Raw genomic sequence first — 19690 nt, forward strand, 5'->3', positions numbered from 1 at the left:
AATTGTCTGAGGTTCAGATTTGTCCACATAACTCAAGCAATTAGTCATTGTTTTTATTAATTAAAATGCTTCTAAATTGCATTTTCTCAGCCTACTAGCTTTAAAAGCCACCAAGGGCTTCCGTTTCTTATTGGAAACATTAAAGTGGGGTGGAGAGACAAACTGTCTTCTTCATTAGCTGTTTTACTTGACTGTCAGCTGAGTATTCTTTATAACAGAGGATGGATATTTCAGTTCCAAAGACTACTGTAAAAGCAACGAGGAAAAAGAAGACACGAGGCAAGCAAAAAAACAAAACAAAACAAAACAAAACAAAATGTAACAGCTGAAGAGCTGGGCCAAAATTACAGTGTGGTCTCTGTGCATGACAAAATCATTACGTAATTCTTGAGTAGTTTCTCTGGTGTGAGAAACTGAAAAAAAGTAACTAAGAACTAAAAGCTATAATAGATAATTTCATAGTTTATTCTATAAATGAGAATTCCAAAAAAGACCCATTGAAGGCTAATCCATAGTGCTTTACTGAAATGAGAGAAATTCTTTTACATTCCTTATTTTTCACCAGTAATGTGTTTTTATTTTCCACTCTCCTAATCTCTATGTGTTATCACATATTCTGTCATCAGTGACTTACCTTAAAAGTTTTCTCTCAAAATTCCTGTATGGGAACCCAAGATCCAATGTAATAATATTATGAGGTAGGGCTTTTAGGGATGAAGTGATGAAGGCAAGAGCCCTCAAGAATTTGTGGGTGGAGGGAACTAGCTTGTCCCACAGTTTTGCTCTGCCTTGTTTTTTCCTTCTACTTGTTGCCATGTGAGGACAGCAACAATTCACCAACTTGGAAACAGAGAGCAGGCCTCCAGTGAGACACCAAACCTGCTGGTGCCTTGATTTTGGATGTCTCAACTCAGAACTATGAGAAACAAATGTCTATTATTTATAAATGACTTAGTCCCATGTATTATTTCTAGCCTCACAGAAGGACATGGCTGGGCACTTCTCCCTATGAATCCCTTGTGCTGGACTTCTCCTCTCCCATGTACCTACTCCTAATTTCGACTTTCGTTGGATGGATCAGGGTTAGGGAAAGTGGAGGTAAGGTGAGTAGAATAGCTGCTACTTGACTGTTAGTGTCTTGAATTGACACCAGCATCTTGAACTCTGGTGGCCATTTAAAGCTGACTGTCTTTTTCTTTTTCTTTTTTTTCTTTTTTGGTACCGGGGATTGAACTCTGGTCCTTGCTCTTGCAAGGCAGGCCACCGAACCGCTGAGCTAAATCCCCAGCCCAAAGCTGACTTTCTTACTGTGCTTTTCACGTTTCCTTGGGTGGGCTCCTCTCTTCCTCCTGCTTCCCTCTAAATTTGCCTCGATTAGACTGATAGTTTCTTCCCTGATGCATCACTTCTTCTTCAGCCCCTAGATATCTAAAAGGCTTGGAAAATCCTGGTGGTAAGCTATGTACCCCTACAGTTTGCTCTCTTGTGTAGGATCCAACATGTCTCCCAGGCCTTCTTGTTAACTTGTCTGAATGTGTGATCATCATTTGGTCTCTTGCTTCTGAAGTTTGACAGATGAGATTTACATACCATCCTTCTTTGTCTACTCTGCTGTGCCTTTTCAACCTTACCTTTAGTCCACAGATGAGAGACAGGATTTTCTTCTCCATGGGGTTGGAAACAGTGAGTGACAGGCTACAAGCAGTTCTAACAAACACCCTTAATTAATAGTCTTTTTTTAAAAAATCCTTTCTACTAAGATGAGTGTCAGGGTGTAACATCTCCTACCACTTCTCTTAGAGCTTGGACTCAGAATAACCTTAATCTAAAATAATTCTCTAAATAAACCTTCCTTTATCTATGTATGCCTTTGTTGTATTTATAAAAGTTAGGAACAACTACTTGTGACCACATCTGTATAAATGTATACCTCCTTTGGAATGTATAATTTGCATCTTAGTTCATTGTTAAAAATTTCCTTATCAGTACTCTGTTATTCCTGTAATGACCCATGAGGTATAGTTTTGAAGAACACATGAAACTGTATCTTCTTATAAATGTTTGAGTGACTTATGTGTTAAAACATTTATAAGACTCAGGACATAAGTAACAAACAATCATGTCCTTCCACTTATGAAACTTACATTATTCTGAAGACAGGGATATAAGGTTAAAAAGGGGACAAATATATAAATAATGTTATCTGAGAGAAAGGATGAAAGTGACTGTAAGGATGAGTAGGGCTCTTATTAGCAAAGATCTTGGAGAAAGTAATATTTGTACAGAAGCTATTCAAATTAAGTGAGAATGATTTAATCAACATAGTGGAAAATGTTATGTATACATCTTAATAAGCATAAGTACATCTAGAGAATTATGAATAATATGCCTTCATAATTTCAAATATATTTCTGGTTCAACTTCCTTAGGAAAGTGTGAAGAAACTCTCACCTCTTCTCACTAGCTTTTCCTGAACTGCTCTGGCGAGGTTTCCTCATCTTCTTTTTCAGTGGGTTCCACATAGCAGGCCTGCATTAGGATGTTTGTGACCTTGTATCAGGCCTCTTATTACATTTCTAGACTATTCTTAGTATCTGCTAATGAGATCGCTCAGAGTTCGCTTTGAGTATCACATCTTAATCACTTGATTTCTGCCGAAGTTTCCTTTCTCCAAATAAACTCTTCAAAATGCCTGCTGCTTTGTGCTCATTAACCTGGGAATGGCTTCTCTAACTCCAATTTGGAAATTATCTCCAGCATCGGATGCTTCTGTCCTGATCAGGATTCCCCACGCAGTAACCACGGGAGGAAGGTTTTAGACTCCCTGTGATGTGAAAAAAAAAAAAAAATCAATGGCTTATTTCTCACCTGCAAGGGAATTTTTCCTTTTATGTAGAAATATAGGCTGATTCTTTTCACAGCGTAACCTAATTAAAATCTATCTCCAACTTGACTAGCTGCTCACTTCTCAATCATTCAGCCTCAAAAATATTTAAGTGACAAATAAAAGAATATATATTTTATGAGTAAATGAGTTAGTGAACACATGAATGCTCATCTATCAAGACTTTAAAATTTCTTGTAATGTCTTCCTACTTTTTTTTTCTAATACCGGGATCAAACTCAGGACCTTTTGCTTGCGATACAGGTGCAGAGCTACTGAGCTAGTTCCCTGGCCCAATGTCTTCCTACTTTTAACCCATGATTGACTTGATACAGATCCATGATGAAGATACCAGGTCCCTTTTAACAAACCCAGGGTAAGATCAGAACCACATGTCAGTTAGAAATCCATAAATCTTTTGCATTTGCTAATGAATATAATGTGGCTGACCGGTATCTCCAAGCAGTTGCCACTTGGATAGAGTTCAATGAAAATCTTTCAGTTGCAAAAAGGCCGCAATCCACAGCAGAAAGCAGCAGCTGCCCCCTTCATGCTTCCTGAATCTCACCTGCTAAGGAGTGCATTTTTTTGATAGGTATGTTTTGAGCTCTAATGGTGCTATTTTTTCAGTACTACAGTTTTGGGAATACTGCATTGTGAAGTTTTGCTTGCTCTTATGGACAAAAGAACCAGTAACTTCTGCAATCGATAAGTGTAAGATACAGTCACAGATAAGTGTAGTTTTTTATTTTGATTTTTCTCTGATGAATTGAGCTTTTTTGAAAATGAGCTAGATGGGCTGTTATCAGAAGGAACACTGTGCTGAGTATCTGGAGTCTTATAGAAGAATGTCTTAGGGGGACAAGAGCCTAATGTGGGAGAATCATGGCAAAAAATACATGCTAACTTGCTCCTTTCCTAGACTCCAAAAGTATATTATAGGACCTCGGCCAAACTCTCACATAATGGCTTGCACAGCAGGAGAGTATGGCCTCCATCAAGGAATCTTCACTCCACAAATGCTATTTCTCTGTTAACATTTAAAATCATCAAGAGAGAAAAATTATACTTGGCTTAAAGTCCTCGTTTCTTCAACAGAGGAGACTTTGAGAAGTGGTATTATTTTGATTGGCCAAGTCACTTTGCATATTCTCAAGAAATCCCTGAAGCAGGAAGCTGGTCTAGAAAGTCATTCTCTAGAGATTGAAGTGGGGGTTACACAAGTGCCTTTGAGACGGTAATTGTAAAATTAGTCCCTAAAACGTTTCCAGCCCCATTCCTGGAGAGACTGCGGTTACTTTGAGCAGAAGAAAATGCAAAACTCTATGACACTTTGGGATTGATCAACTGGATTCTCTTTTGGATGCCCCAGAGATCTCTGCATGGGAATGGGAAAGAATTTAATCAGCTTTCATTGAAAAAGTTGTCACTAGATAAGACAAAACTGGGGGGCAAAGTGAAGATAGCATAGCGTAGCCATAGGAGCTAGGAAGGGAGCCAGACTAGCACAGAAGAAGCATTGGCAAAGGTTTGAGGCCACCTAGGGGAGTGGAGATGACCCTAACCCTTGGCACATGAAGCCCAGCAGCAGGGCAACTTGGGGTAGGTGATATTTAGACAGCTGTATTCGTGGCAGGTGACAACTGTTTTAGTTTCTTTCACCACCGCCCTCATATATTTAATCCCTAACTGAATCTTCTTGACTCCATCTGAATTTTTTTTTTCTGCTTCTTTTTAGTTACTATTGGCACCAAAAAGCAAGCCATCTCTTGCATGTACTTCTGATCTACCATTGCTCCCCACAGGCAGTTCTCACACCTGGCCAGTGTTGTAGCTTAAAATTTTACAGCAGATTATATTACTTTCCAGTGTAAAGTTTGTTAAGAGCTTACCATTATAAAGAAAATACAGAGAGATTATTTTCTCTGGCCTACAAGTTCTAAGTCTGTGTAGTAGGTTGAAGGGTCGTCGCCCCCAAATCCCCATCCTAACTTCTGGAACCTGTGGATACACATTATTTCTGGAAAGAGCTCTTTGTGTACATCATTAATTTGAAGAAACTGAGGTGAGATAATCCTAGGTGATCCAGGGGAACCCTAGATAGGGGACACGTGTCATCATCACAGGGCATAGGAGACACAAAGAGAAGAGTGCCATCAGAGGGTGGCAAAATAAAAAATGGAGTGAAGGAGCCAAGGAACACAGGAGCCACAAGAGTTTGAAAAGGAAGGATTCTTTTCTAGAGTCTTCATTTGGTGGGAATACAGCTCTGCCAGCATCTCAACTATAGACTTCTACCTTCCAGGCTTCAGAGAAAACTAATTTCTATTGTATTTCTCACCGCAGTTTAATAATTTGTTATGGAAACCACAGAAAAGTAATATTTCCTCCAGCAACATTTACTGTTTTGCTTGCTTGACTTTTTTCTATGAGCCTAGCATATTTTTGCCTTATTATTCTTTAAGTACAACATACTCCTTCAGTCTAGGGGCCTTTACATTGGCTATTCTGTATTTCTAGAATATTTTTCTCCCAGATAATTTTACATTTGAGTTCCTTCTTTTTGTTCTTGTAGTTATATGTCATTTACTTCTGAGAGATTTTCCCAGATGACTTGAGATCACCATCTCCTTAATTATTCCTTCATCAATCTTTAAATTTCATCTTAATGCTTATGTCTACCTGATTTTTAAATATTTATTAAATATTTATCTAGTTATTATCTTTCTAACCCATAAAAGTTAAGTTCCATGAAAGCAGTGAGAGGTCTTGCTGTCTCAATTGATGGTGAATGACATGCATATCAAGAAGACTAGCAATGCTAGAGATTAGTCAGTTAACATTAGAGATTTAGAAAAACATATATATTTCAACATAGGATCTGCAACATGTTAGGCAAGTGCTCTACCACTGAGCTGCATCCTCAGCCCAAGATCTAGGAATTTAAAGAACAGGGCAGCTTCTTAAGTTTTGAGAACCTAGGATGTTGGTTTATAGTATAACAAGAAGCCCTGGACTTTCAGAAAAGTAAAGGAATCAAGTAATGTATCTGAAATAAATATGGTGATATAATCTTGGAAGAAAACTGGAAAAAATTTTTTCCCACATTGTAGATTGTCTCTTAGTTCTGCTGATGGTTTCTTTTGAAGTACAGAAGCTTTTTAGTAAGATGAGATCCCAGTTGTTGATTCTATCAGCTAGTTCCTGTGCTACTGAGGATTTGTTCATAAAGTCTTTTCCTATACCAATGTCTTCCAGAGTTCTGCCTAATTTACCTTCCAGCAAGTTTAATGTTTCTGTTTGAATATTTAGAATTTTAATCCATTTGGATTTTAATTTAGTGCATGGCGAAAGATAAGGGTCTAATTTTAATCTGTGGCAGGTTGACATCCAGTTTCCTCCACTGAGGATGGTCAGCTCCTTTGTCAAAGAAGAGGTAGCTGAGTACATCTGCATTTGTTTTTGTGTCTTCCAGTCTGTTCCACTGATCCTCAGGCCTATTTCTTTGCCAGTGCCATGCTGTTTTTATCACAGTGGCTTTGTAGTATAGTTTCAAATTGGGAATTGTTACACCTGGTGCCATGGAAGAAAACTGGAGATATTTTCCATATTCTTAGAAATAGAGTATAAACTCTTGGAAGATAAGGTCATAGATAAATCTGAAGCAAGGGTATCTGGAGACTGAATGCAAGAGTTAAGTTAGATAAAATGGCCAGGATTTCTTCTGCTCCAGGTGGAAATAAGTGCCCACCATTAAGAAAGGCTAAGGAGAAAGTCAGGCAGAGGTAATGTGTGGCAAAGACTACAATACTTGGCTCGGGCAAAGAGAAACCTTGGTTTTACCATTCTGTGGTGGATCCCATCTAGGAACCTAAATCCTTCCCAGCAGGACTGAGGTGATCAAGGTTGGATTGGAATACAGTGATGTCTTTGATCCTGTGGTCTCTCATCAGCACTGTCTGTAACGAATGTTAGGATGACCCAGAACACTCCCATTCTCCAGGTGTGGGGACACGAAGGGGTATTGTCTGTGATGACAGCCTTATTCAACTTTCTGTACTCTCTGAAAGTTATTAGTAAGTTAAGAACCTTTAGGAATGTGTCCTTGTCTTGCTCAGAGATTAAGGAATATACATCGTGTAAGGTTAATGAATATTATCAGTAAATAAAATAAATCAGGAGCACTGTATGTTAGAGGACCACAAGATCTTAGAAACTTTTCAAAGAAATAACATTTTGGTAAATTTTCTACAGGTTGAAAAGCGTTCTAGTGCAGCAGCCTTCAGGACAATTTGATTCTCTTGTAACATTAGCTTAATGATAACAGCCAGACAGACAGGAGACTCTGATTGTCAAGCTCATAGCTGCTTTAGAGTTCCCATGGGTGGGGTCTGGAAGGTATCCTCTCCCAGGGTAGAGCTAATGTCACAGAGGTAGTTTCAGCATTTTTCACCCCTTCTGATTTTCCTGTGGTTCTCTGTTATTATTAGGCATTTTCAAAATGAAGCAATCAAACTGGGGAAAAGGTGTACCGTGTATTTGTAGCCAAAAGCACCAATTTGGGATAACTGTATATAATGCACAGTGGTTTTCACTTTTTGTCTTTTATCTTCAGTTATAAAGAGAGATAAGGTAAGTCACTCATGATGACGTTCTGGTCCCAATCTGTCTTTCATCACTACACTTATGAAGATAAATATCACATTTAAAGATACCACAGCTATCCTGTGTTGTTTCAGAGTAGAGATTCTTCTAGGTTAGCGCAGAAGTTGTCCTGGTTCTATTATTTAACAATCAAGCCAGAGATTTAGCTCTGTGGTTCCGCCCCTGCCTCGCAAGCACAAGGTCCTGAGTTCAATCCCTGGTACAAAAAACAAACAAACAAAACAGAATTAAAACCACCAAACTGTTTGCCGAGGATGTAGCTCAGTGGTCCGCCACCTGCCTCGCAAGTGCAAGGACCCGAGTTCCATCCCTGGTACAAAAAAATAAATAAATAAATAAAACTTGTTAAAAATCAACAACACTTTGTATGTGCTGTTTACTACCCTCATACCTTGATCTCCCACGTCAAAATAACACCAAAAGAGAGGAGGACTTGGAGGAATGTGATTTCATCCGTGTCTATAGATGCTCTCTTCATTTTAATTAAAAATAATTTTGCAGTAAATGCCAGGCACCAAGCTCTGCAGTGGTAAAAGCACTGATTGATCGGCTGGGTTCTGAGTCGTCACGGTGATAAGTGGAATAATGGAGAGAAAATCACGGAAAAAAACTAATAAGAAGCTGTTAATACTTTCTGAGAGCAAGTCAGATGTGAAAGGAGTAAGTCAGAGTAGAAGCACAGAGATGTGACAATAACGGAGCTGCTATATCGGAGAAAACCATATGGATGAATGCCTCAGCTTTCTATATGTACAGATGGCAACATTGGGTTTTAAAGCTATAGCAGAAGAAAAGATGGATTTTTCTGCTTTGGGCCTGTGGACTCTGCTACCGGTAATTAATAGATAAGATCTTTTTATAACTCGGAAATCGAATGTACTTATTCTCGTGTTGCTTCTAATTACCCTTCCACAAACTGGAAGTTTAAAATTGGAAAACTTTTCATTGGAATCAAAGTACTGTCTCTTTATCCCTCGGTGGCTTCATAAAATTTTACAGAAAAAGGAGTAAACCGGTAGGGATCTTTCACAGATCTGACACACTTGATTGACAAAGTAGACATTTCCAAAATAATTATCTGTCTTTGGAAGCTTAGTTTGAACCGTGAAAATAAAAACAAAAAAAAAAACTGTCGATTTTTCTCTGGGACATGTTAATTTCACAGAGTTCTCTTTAATCAATTGGTGGTTTGTACTAATTATGTAGTTCATATTCAGGATGTGTTTTCATTGTTTTTTCCTTCGCATGAACTTGTTTTACCAAACAAGCTGTTTGATTCATTCTTCGAGAAATATTTATTGAACATGTACATGGCAGTTACTGGACTGTGCACACACACACCAAATGAAGTGTGTTACCTGTCCGGAGGGCCACGTAGGCTAAGGAGGAAGGAAAACACACGAGCAGTGTGTGGGATGTGGGTGACTAGCACCAGCAGCGGAAGCTTGATCAATAAATATTCTTCTCATCCTTCCTACATTGAAAGTAACAGTGTACCGTGTTAAAAGAGCAGAAAAGTGTGAATTCTGACAAATTTAGAGAATCTTGAAAGGGTTTGCTACGGAATCACCTCTTTCCCTTTTTTAGCATGTTCCTATGAAAACATGCGTGGTGGAAGAAGGGGGTCAAAAAGAAAGAGGGTCAAGAGTGGGTATAGTGTAGGTACCATAGCCGGGGCTGGATTCTCTGAGCAGGTGAAACTAGGCAGAGTCCTAGAAGAAGTAAAATAGCGAGGTCTACAGGTCGTTTGGATGAAAGGGGTGTGATGTCATGAAGTGCACGCAGCGCTATCGGCCCACCTGGGTCAAAATATTTTAAGCAGAAGGAAACCAAGTGTGAGGTTTCCGCAGAAGCAGTGTGCTTGCTATGTTGTGGGAACAGCAAGGAGCCAGTGTGCTCCTACAGGAGGAAGAACTGTGGTGATATAGAGGTCAGAGAAGGATGGATAAAACCACAAATATAAATGGTTTTATAGACCACTGGAAAGACATCACTATTTCGCTGAGTTCAAGAGAAGCCAATGAAGATTGAGAAGGAGATATACAATCGGACTTTCGTTTAGATAGAGTCTCTCCACTGTTTGGTGGAAAGACTGAACAGGGACAGAGATAGAAACAAGAGGAATATATTTTAAACACGGGTATGGAATAGTTCAGTTACCCAAAGGAAGAAATTGATCGGGAGGCAGAAATGGAGATATCTGCAAATGACCGGAATCTTGATGTACAAGATTTCTCTTGCATAGGTATTAAAACACCAAGCTTATGTGGTGTAGAAGTGATAGGGTGCAAAGCTGAGTGGTATGAGACCAAATCAGGAGTTGCAAGGGTGCCTTTGACCTGAGCTACTAGGGTAACTGTCCCTGGAATAGTATTTGTAACATGTTAAGATCTTAAAATGAGTTGTTAAAATCCACGAATGGATTTACATTACAAAAGAGTGTTTCTAGGGTAAGTGTTGAGATGGGATTTTTATGCAGATGGGTTAAATTTCACTGCCTATAAGTTAAGGTCTTGTGTTAATATTTACTATATACAAGTCTGCAAGCTAGCTGCAGATGGAGATCTGTCCATGTTCAGTTTGTAGATGGCCTTTAAAGCCATTCTAGGAGCACCTAGAAAGTAAGGATAAAGAGCTCACTGGCTAACACCTGTGCCACTTTAAGATTCAGTGGCTTATAAGGTAAGGCAGAGCCAGCAATAGGAGCTGCTCGGAGTGACCACTGAGGTAGGCGGAAAGTCACCTGTGTCGTTTCTTAGACATCAAGTATGGAGAGTTATTTTCAGTAAGTAGAGTGTTACTGTGTGAGATGCTGGTAAACTGTGCTGAATATGAGAACCAAGAACTACTTACTCAATTTAACAATAAGCCTGGATTTCACTCCAACTTTTCTCTACCCTCTCTGTTACCACTGATTATTACCCACCCTCTTTTTAACAAGTTGCCACAAATCCAATATATATCAATTTATGTCTGTTTCTTTTTTTTTTATCTTTTTGGTACTTACTTTTAAAATTAATTTTATCGGTACAATTTAGCTATACAATTTAGTGACACTCATCTTTGGAAATGTGTACCTTTATTATAATCTGTCTTGGTTCTTATTTTTTTTTTTCCTCAATCCCCTGCCCTCCCTTCAAACTTCTACCCCTCCCTATGCACACCGAGGCCATACTCTTAAGTAAAATAAATAAGACAGACTTGTAAATACCAAATAGTTTCTCTGGTGTGAGAAACTGAATGTAAATAAGAATCGCAAGGCATAATAGATATAGTGAAATAGGCAGAAAAGTTCCACAGGGGAAGGGGAAGTAGGAGACATTGAGGAAAGGAAAGAAGGGCATGGAATGAATATGAGGAAAGGAAAATGGAAACAAAGTCTCAGTTTTCCTTTGTCTTGCTGAAAGGTAGTTAGGGTTTCTCAAAACCACAACATTTGGAGGAACTTTTTACAAGGGCCTGTTGCACATTTTTAAAGCCAGTGGCAGAAAATGCACAGATGGTCTCGAAAATACCTTTTAATTATATTCACGTTTGCTTGCATAATATTTTTTTTTTTCCGGTACAGGGGATTGAACTAAGCACCTTGTATTTGCCAGGCCGGCACAGAGCTATTGTGCTACATCCTGGCCCAACTTGTATAATAATATTTACTAGTAATGTATTTCTTTGAAGTTTAAAAATACTTTCATCTACATTATTTCTTCCAAACAAAACCATCTAACACACAAAAATGTCCAGCTTTGAAAGCTCGATCCCCAGACCACACCACCTGCTCAGCCTCCTTGAGGGAGGCGGCCACAGGCTTCACACCTCCTCTTCCTTGAAGGTTGTAACACCTGCCTCCTTCTTGTTCCTTCGAAGCCTACTCCTGATTGAAACGTGGTGACTTCAATGCCCATGTGTGTCCTTGGATCTCGAATACTCCTTGCGAGGGGTCTTTCCGTCTGCAGTTACTTTGGGTTTCCTCTTTACAGTCTGTGCCGCCTTGAGACGTAAAGTCTTGCAATTTTGAATTTAAAGAATATTTATTCTACTTTTATTATGCTTTGTAAGACGTGAGCCTGTCTCCCAGTGCCTCTTTGATCCAAGATTTTGTTGCCTTCAGTACTCAGTTCGAATTCTTACCCTACTAGCACCACAGGAGCAATGGGGTAAGGTGGAGGATGGGAGGGGGAGGGGCAGATCATGGGTCGCTCTAGTTTGGGGGGTGGGGAAAAACCCCAATTGGAGTTTGCAGCAGATGCCTTTGTTTTGGTTTTCACATGTCATTTGCCTTTAATGATCAAGTGTTCTGTTTAACTCTTTCCTATTCATTCTCGTAAGACCCTGTCTGTTTTGATCTCCTGAGGCACTCGTGATCAGAATAATAGCTCAGAAAGAAAATGTTGCTTGCTTCAGGTCATGAATCTAGTAAGTGAGAACCAAGTGTGGACTACAGATCTTCTGACTCTAAGTGATTTTTTTTTTTTTAATTGGCAGTCAAAAACATGCAGTGGCCAGTGCTTAACTTAGCAGCCTTGGCTTTCTGCCCAGAACACTGTAAACTACAGTGGTACTTGAATAAACACTGTCACCAGTGGTGACTGTGGTGGCGGCGGCGGCGGTGGGGGGGGGCAGTGACAGATCCAGAAATGTGCTGAAGGGTTCTAATGGATACCTGTTTTTTTGTGTTTTGTTTTTAGATTGTCAAACACATTGCCTATTTACAGCATCGAGGCCCCAGTGGAGAGCTAGGTGGGTGATGATTCATGCTAAACGGTTCCCGCAGTGTGCTGAAGCCCGCAGCAGCGCGAATGTGAAGTGGCTCATTATACGCTGTCAAGGCCAATAGCAGAAGTGGCTGGCTTCACGCACACAGGCAATTTGTGAGAAGCCCAGCCACCACAAACCACTGTCGAATTTTAAAAGATAAGCTACAAGGTGGTGGTGGTGGTGGTGGTGGTGCTGGGGACATACTCACGGAGTCAGATTTGCAAATTTTCTCTGTCTGTCTCCCTTTGCCAATTTAGAAACAGCTTCCCCGAGCCCAGCCTCCCTCCAGAGGTGACTCCTCTGGGCTTTGCTTCTTGGGACTGACTGCTCAGTCAGCCAGTTCTATGGGTTTGGACTTTATAAGGCTGGGGCTTCACTAGCACAACTGGAAATGAGGTTCTCCTATCAAAATCTTCCTGAAGCTCCCTTTGTAGCTGTCCTCCACCAACCGACCATGCCGTATATGTTTACATAAATCCATTTCCTGTCAGCGGCAGCCGGGCCTTCATGGGTGGTAGTTTTACCTGCAGAGAGAAGTGCAAGAGGCAGCAGGCAGGAATCCTGGCTCTTTGCCTTGTGACTTATAATTACGCATTTTTGTGTTTCCATTCAACTGCAATCTCCTTGAAGTTAGGATCGTCGGTTTATGTACTTATTTAGTCTGGTCCTTGTGGGCTGTGGTTGGCTCTCCGTAAACAGGTATTCTCTTCCAGATTTAATGCATCCCCTTCCAAAGAGTCCATAATTGCCAAAGGGACTGGGTTTACTCTTTTGGACTCCCTCTGTCTAGCACAGTGCCTGCCACATTATTGGCTGAAAACAACACCTGTGTGGAGCGAAGGAAGAAGGGATGAAGGAGGCCATCGGTCACGTGATTCTCGGTGGCCCAATTATTGGTTAAGAAAATGAGCTCCAATCATTGGAGACAGAGAAGCGATGGCTCCAAAGCATGTGTCCCCAGGCCAGCAGGAAAAATGCCCTGAAAGTTTTGTTGTTTATTTTGGAAGGCAAAAGATAATCTGGAGCTATTTACTTTATTTTTATATTCAAATGCCTATAAAACAGAAAGGCACTGGAGACCTTTTCATTGCTCGCGAATGATCTATGGGATAATAATGTGCTTGCTTTTCCAGCTGTGCTGCACTTTGGTGCTGTCCTGGGTTTAATTGAAAATAAGCTTGACCTTGGTTTTGTTCACTGGGCACGGGGGGGGGGTATCATTGGCAGGTTGCTTCCGGAGAACTCCCTATTAAATGAAAGCGATTTAGCTAATTTGGGGTTCACCCGAGGGAAATAACATGAGAAATCCTGTAAAAAAAATAAAACTAAGATGCGTTTTATGTGTATTCCATGCACAGGAAGTTAATGATTTGTTTTTAAATCAGCCTTTTATTTTGCGGTACCGATTTGTTGAATCCTAAATGCTATCAGTACGATAATAATATTGTCCCTAACAGTCTCATGTTTCATCATAATTAAATAAACAGCTTGTGAATCGTAGTCCAAAAAATGTCTGTGTTCCAATCTTAACTTAAGGGGTTTCCATAGAAACCATGGGCAGGAAGTTTAACTGACATTTATTGGACTTGAGGCTATTTACAACATTGATAGCTCTTTGTTTTTCTCTGTCATTCTGTGTGAGTCTTCTTCCTTTTTAACTTTCCCAGTCCTTACTCAGCTTTAATGTCCCTCTCCTCCTTTCTTCCTCTTCTGCCCTGCTTTCTCCTTCTCTCCCCCTTCCATGTTCTCCTTTTCTTCCTCCCCCATGTTATTAACATTGAGGAAGTAATTTGGACTCAGATTGAACAAATGCAATAATACTAAAATGGGCCTGATACTTACATGTAATTGTGTTATTAGCTGGAAATGTTTTGCTTCAAAAGGAAAAGAATCAAGAGTGAAGTTTGCCAAGGCAGCACGTTAGTAAGAAGGACTATTAGTAAGAAGGACTGCCAGGTAAGGTACAGTCTGTATGTTATTTCCTCCTTCATCTGTAACTGTAGTGTTTCCCTGTTTTATTCAACACAGGATTTTTCTCCTCCATCCCAATTTTCTGAATGGCTATTACAGCGTTGTGCAGCTTCTATTCCCAGAGAATGGAGGAATTGATTTAGGACAGATAAAGCCTACTATGTTTCGGTACATACTGGGTACCAGTTATTTTGCTAGTTACTTTACATGAGTTTTATTCCTGAACTCCACAGATATTGCTGCCAGGTATTGTGTGGAAGGAAAACAAATCTGAAGCTACTGGTTCTGGTCCAATTCCATCCTAAGCTGGCTCCAAAACGTTAGATAAGTGCTCAGATGTTGCAGCTCAGCTTTTGGAGGACAAAATGAACATGGGCACTTTTAAGTAATGGGGCTTTATTAGGATTGGAGAGGATAATGGAGCTGCTGCATCATAGTAATGGTGTTTCTCTCCGTGTCTTTAGAAGTGAGCTCCCCAAAGAGTAAGTCATTTATTCAGAGCTTATGCAACTAGTGGAAAGTGTAGCCACACAGTACCATAAGTAAAAGCAGAAGATTTAGACAGATGTGAGATGAGTTACTAACTGTGTGGTTTAGGGTAGGCAGTAAAACCACACAGCAAGTAAATCCTTCTCTGTACGGTAGGAGAATGGATTGTCCTTCATGGGTTGTTCTGAGAAATACATAAAATTCCTTATGTACGTTACTCAGAACCTCACTCATAAGCAGCTCAATATTTTTGAGTCTTTCTTCATCACTCATCCAATCCTTTTGCCTTGTCTACTTTTAGTATTGATTGCAAGGCAGTGATCAGTCTTCCAAGTCCACCTAATATCTACAGCTTAAAATTATTACAGTATTCGTGAAGTCTCTCAAGTTACCCCAAGAACCCTGAGAAAGAAAAGACAGTGGAGTTCCACACTGCCATCAAGAAGGATAAAGGAATCACTTGTAGCAAAAGTGGGTGTTTCTTGAGACAATCAGGTTAAGTGAAATAAATGAGACACACAATCTTAAATATCGCATGGTTTCTCTTATGTGAGAAACACAAAATGTAGATTAAAAAGCAGAATAAAAGGTAGATGACAGAAAATAGATCTCTCGGAAAAGGGGAAGGAGATGGAGGGAGGGGAAGGGGGAGGAAGGGAAAGTGATGAAAATGAACGGAGACATGTTGTGTGCACGTACAAAATCTCACAGGAATGTAATCATCGTGTATTGCACATATGTGCTAAACTCTAGCAGATAGGGACTCATATTTCCGCATGTTCTAAGGGAGACATTTTCAAAAGGAGAGAGAAGAAGATAAAAGGAAAACATAGTTACAAAACCTGTGTTGTAGGTCGCTGTTCAGATTATTCATTCAGAATTGAAAGGAATGCATGGAAACATAATCCTCAGCGCCCCAGAGAGGTACAGCACTGATTTTCCACGGCAATAAGCCCAAGTGTTGCTGATGAAAGAAAAGCTATGATGTGGGGAGAAAACAAATCCAAGAGACTCCGTGTATCAGGTGGAGGGGTTGTTGGATGGCTGGTGAATGCAGAAGAGTTAGCACAATAAAGAAGTGAGGGAACAGAACTAGGATAAGAGTTGGATGAGCATCATTGTTGCTGAGAGTGTTTTACACATGCACACTTGCTCATATGCACACACACACATGCATATCTATATAATTAATTACATTGAACATCTCCGTACCATTTAATCATTTTGTGGCTTCAAAGAGATATTGGAGGTAAAACATTGCTCTACTTTTTTTTCCTCTGGTGTCCCTGTACTCCCATTGTCAGGGTACTCATTCTACCTTGTTTTTGAAAGAATCATTTTAAGCCAATTTGCCCATTTTGTGAATGTTTAATTAGTTAAAGTTCCATAAGGGAAAAGCCTAAAGGCACACAGCCATCCATGCAGACCTAGCAGCTTGTCACCACGTGCCACAGCCCACGAACAAGCAGCAAGGCCACAGGCAGCCCCTTTGTGGTAGAACCTCCTATTTGGCTGGCATTTGTCACTTATGGGAAACATGGCACCATTGACAAATTAGTGAACCTTTATTTGTTTCTCATTTCTTAGATAAAAGTTAGGTATAAATAAATTTTATTAATATTCTCTTCCATTTTGGAATGGATCCCGGTAGCTTTGGAATGAACGGAGTGGTTAAGCAAAGTAGTGTCTCTGGATGCCAGGAAGCTAAGGCCCTACGAAGGGCCTTTGGATAGTAAATATTTTAGGCTTTCTACTCATCTTTCCATTTATCTTTCTACTATGCCTTTGGCACAGAAAGGAAACATGGTCGCTCTTGACTTTACAGAGTGGTACAGAAAGTATGTACAGCTTACACCCAAAAACTCTTATGTCCATATGAGAATTTGGCAGTCAGCTTTGTGCTTTATAGATTGAATTATTCTTTTTTAAAAAATTCATCCTCTACAGAAAAGAAAAGGAACCAATAAAGAAATTTTCATCATCCAAACCAAGGCAAAAGTAGGTTACTACTAAAGGCTTGAATAAGGTCTGAATGTATCCCTTTAATGTATTATGAAAGACCTAATTTCTTATTGCTTTTTGCATGAATTTGTAGTTTTTCTCCATGTCATATGCTTGCAAATTGTGCTCTAAATATAGGAACATACAGGGTGTTCTGACTTGGTATGATCCCATGTTAGCTACTGTTGATTGATTTTGGAATTGAGCTGTCATTTTGTAAGGTTCTATGATAAATGAGAGCAAGTACATGTCTTAGTCACTTTCTGGGCACTGGGATAAAGTATTTGACATCTCAACTGAAAGGAGGAGAGCTTTATTTTGACTTAAGGTTTCAGTGCATTTAGTGTGGGGCTGCGTGGCCTACTGGATAAGGTGTCTGATTCTGGTTTCAGTGCATTCAGTCCATGGCTGATTGGCTCCAAGGCAAAAATGAGATGGTACAGGAGCCTGGTGGAAGAAAGTTGCTCTTGTCAGGGAAGCCAGACGGACGTAATGATAAGGACAGACTTTTCCAGGCCACACCCCAGTGATCCACCTCCAACCAGGCTCCCACTCCTAATCCCTTGTCCAGCTTCAGAACTCACTGATGAATGAATGAATGAATGGTGATTATGTGTTCCTCATGATCATCACCATCCAAACACGTGAGACTTTAGAGGGAGATTTTGGAACTAATCTGTAGCATATGGTAACTGAGAGCACATGCAGGAGCTGTGCACAAAGAGAATTTTAATGTGCGTGACCTACAGCTTACCTGACACTGAGCAAAATGTGGATAGCTTTAAATAAATAAATAAGAATGGGATTTCTAAATGTCTGCATTTGCTGACTAATTTCCGCTTTTATGGTCATTAGGGGGAAACAAGGAAATCACTGATTCCAGTCATTTCCATTATCTGACATGTCATCACCAAAGGTTCCTCAATATGCAGCATTAATAATGGGGAGGTTACTTGAAACCAGTTCCCATTAGGAGGCCGTCCCTGTGATCTGCATGCCGATTAAGTGACGTTGCCTGGAAATCACAGCGTCTACTCTGTTTCCTCCCCTTGCTCAGATCTCATAAACACAGATTCAATTAAAGAGAGTTTCCTTATCAGCTTTTTGCGGGTCATTTTAGTGAATTTATTAAACTCTTAAGTCATGCTGGAAACTGGAAGGCTGTGGCTCTTAGTCGATAGGAGCCAGGGCTAGATGTATAAACTTGCTCCTGTGCTGTAGGGACTCTGGGATACACAAAACTCAGAAAGGCCAATGATGGGCCAGGCATTAAATAGCTGAGCAAACAGAAGGAGTCTCACAAAGTGAGAATTCCATAGCAGAGAAATGAAAATCATGTCATGTTACCCTACATTTTAAGTTTACTCAAAGCCTAGTTCAGATATTCATCATCTGAGTTTGTACGTTGCGATACTTTCTAGGTTCCCTGCTTTCTATCCATAGCCCTTACTATTTTTCATCCATACTCTTCATCAAAAGGAAGAAAAAATCAAATCCCACAATCTACCTCATGATTTAATATAGAATCTTAATACTAATTTAATAGTTATTTTGTCTCTTTTTTCACAATTTGGTGTTACTTTACATCTCCTATTTTCTTTCACATTACGTTTCAATATTAATTCCTGAGACATGTATCTGTCTTACACTCACACTTATTTTCATGCAGTCCTGTTTTCAAACCTTTTTCTTAGCTCTCTGTTGTTATGTGCTCAACATTATTGTTAGGTGTACAACATTATAGGTGCACATAATGGCCTGTGCAGTCTTATCTAGCACTTTTTGCTGTCTTATAATTCATGTTTTTTTTTTTCTTTTGTTTTGTTTTGTTTTTTGTACCAGGGATTGAACTTGGGTCCTTGTGCTTGCAAGGCAGGTGGCAGAACCACTGAGCTAAATCCCTGGCCCAATTCGTTTTTTTGTGCATAATAATGTACTCTGGGATCCTGAACAGGAAACACTGGGCTCTAAGTGTCAAGAAGGGAGCATTTGGCTTGATTCTTTGTAGGCTTTCAGAAATAGGATTGAAAAAAATGTGTCTGTTTTTCTCTGTAGGTTGCTAAAACTGTCACTTCCTCACCTACATAATCTGCCAGATCCCAGTTGTGCGTGGCTCCCCTCAGTTACTGTGCAAACCTCATTAGTCTTCTATGAACATCCAGACTACTTAAAATTACCCACAATTGCAACCACACACACACACACACGAGTGTGCATCTACTCATTTATTCAATGTAATACCCTGGTATTGGTATACAGATAAAATAGATTTCTCTTAGCATCCTTTTTCAAAACCTCAGTGACAGAGACTTATTGAATTAGAGATTCACAAAATGCTTCCTCACAAAATGTTTCCTCCCAAAATGTTGGTAAGCATACGTAGAATTTCAGATCATTTGAGTTAAATTTTAAGAGTTTCTCTTTCCCAGAAACCTATTATAAAATGAATCCTAGGCTTTAACATATATACATTTTTGTATATTCTAGGGAATGAGGACTTTGTACCATTTAATAATGAACAAGATGAATTTAAAATCTGAATGACGCTCTATATATGTGATGCTTATTCTCTTCAGATTGCCCTGAATGATAATTTAAATTGCACTACTCATTACAAAAATCCATATTGCTTTTGGGTGATGTTTTTTGATTTGTTTGTTTTCAACATTGCAGAAAGGCAATGATGACCTCGGCAAAGGACTTTTTCCAAGGATTAATGAGCAGTTGGGGGTTAATGACTATCAGTTCCTCCCAGCCAGTCATCAATCTAGAGGAAGCAGTAGAAACAAGGCCATTAACTGCATTACCAACTTTCTGAAATCAGATCCTTTCCTGCCTGCCTTGCTGAGGACTTAGGTTCCAAATGAGCCTATTAAATTTTTTAAAAAGCTTCCTTAGTTATTTGCTGTTATTAACCTGAACAGG

General features: G+C 39.7%; 1 protein-coding gene across 5 annotated transcripts in view; it reads left to right on the forward strand.

The window, feature by feature from the left end:
- Lrrc4c (leucine rich repeat containing 4C) overlaps positions 1 to 19690 on the forward strand; it is a 1134576-nt gene that overhangs the window by 1098658 nt on the left and 16228 nt on the right. For 2 of the 5 annotated variants that reach the window (XM_010612538.2, XM_033756471.1), the window contains one exon: positions 12235 to 12286. The exons of the other annotated variants lie outside the window; for them this stretch is intronic. The gene's annotated coding sequence lies outside the window, so the exon portion shown is untranslated. The remainder of the gene's footprint in view (positions 1 to 12234; positions 12287 to 19690) is intronic. 5 annotated transcript variants of the gene reach the window in all.

Source organism: Fukomys damarensis, unplaced genomic scaffold (assembly GCF_012274545.1).
Source record: "Fukomys damarensis isolate Sample0158 unplaced genomic scaffold, DMR_v1.0_HiC HiC_scaffold_27, whole genome shotgun sequence".
Classification (NCBI taxonomy): Eukaryota; Metazoa; Chordata; class Mammalia; order Rodentia; family Bathyergidae; genus Fukomys; species Fukomys damarensis.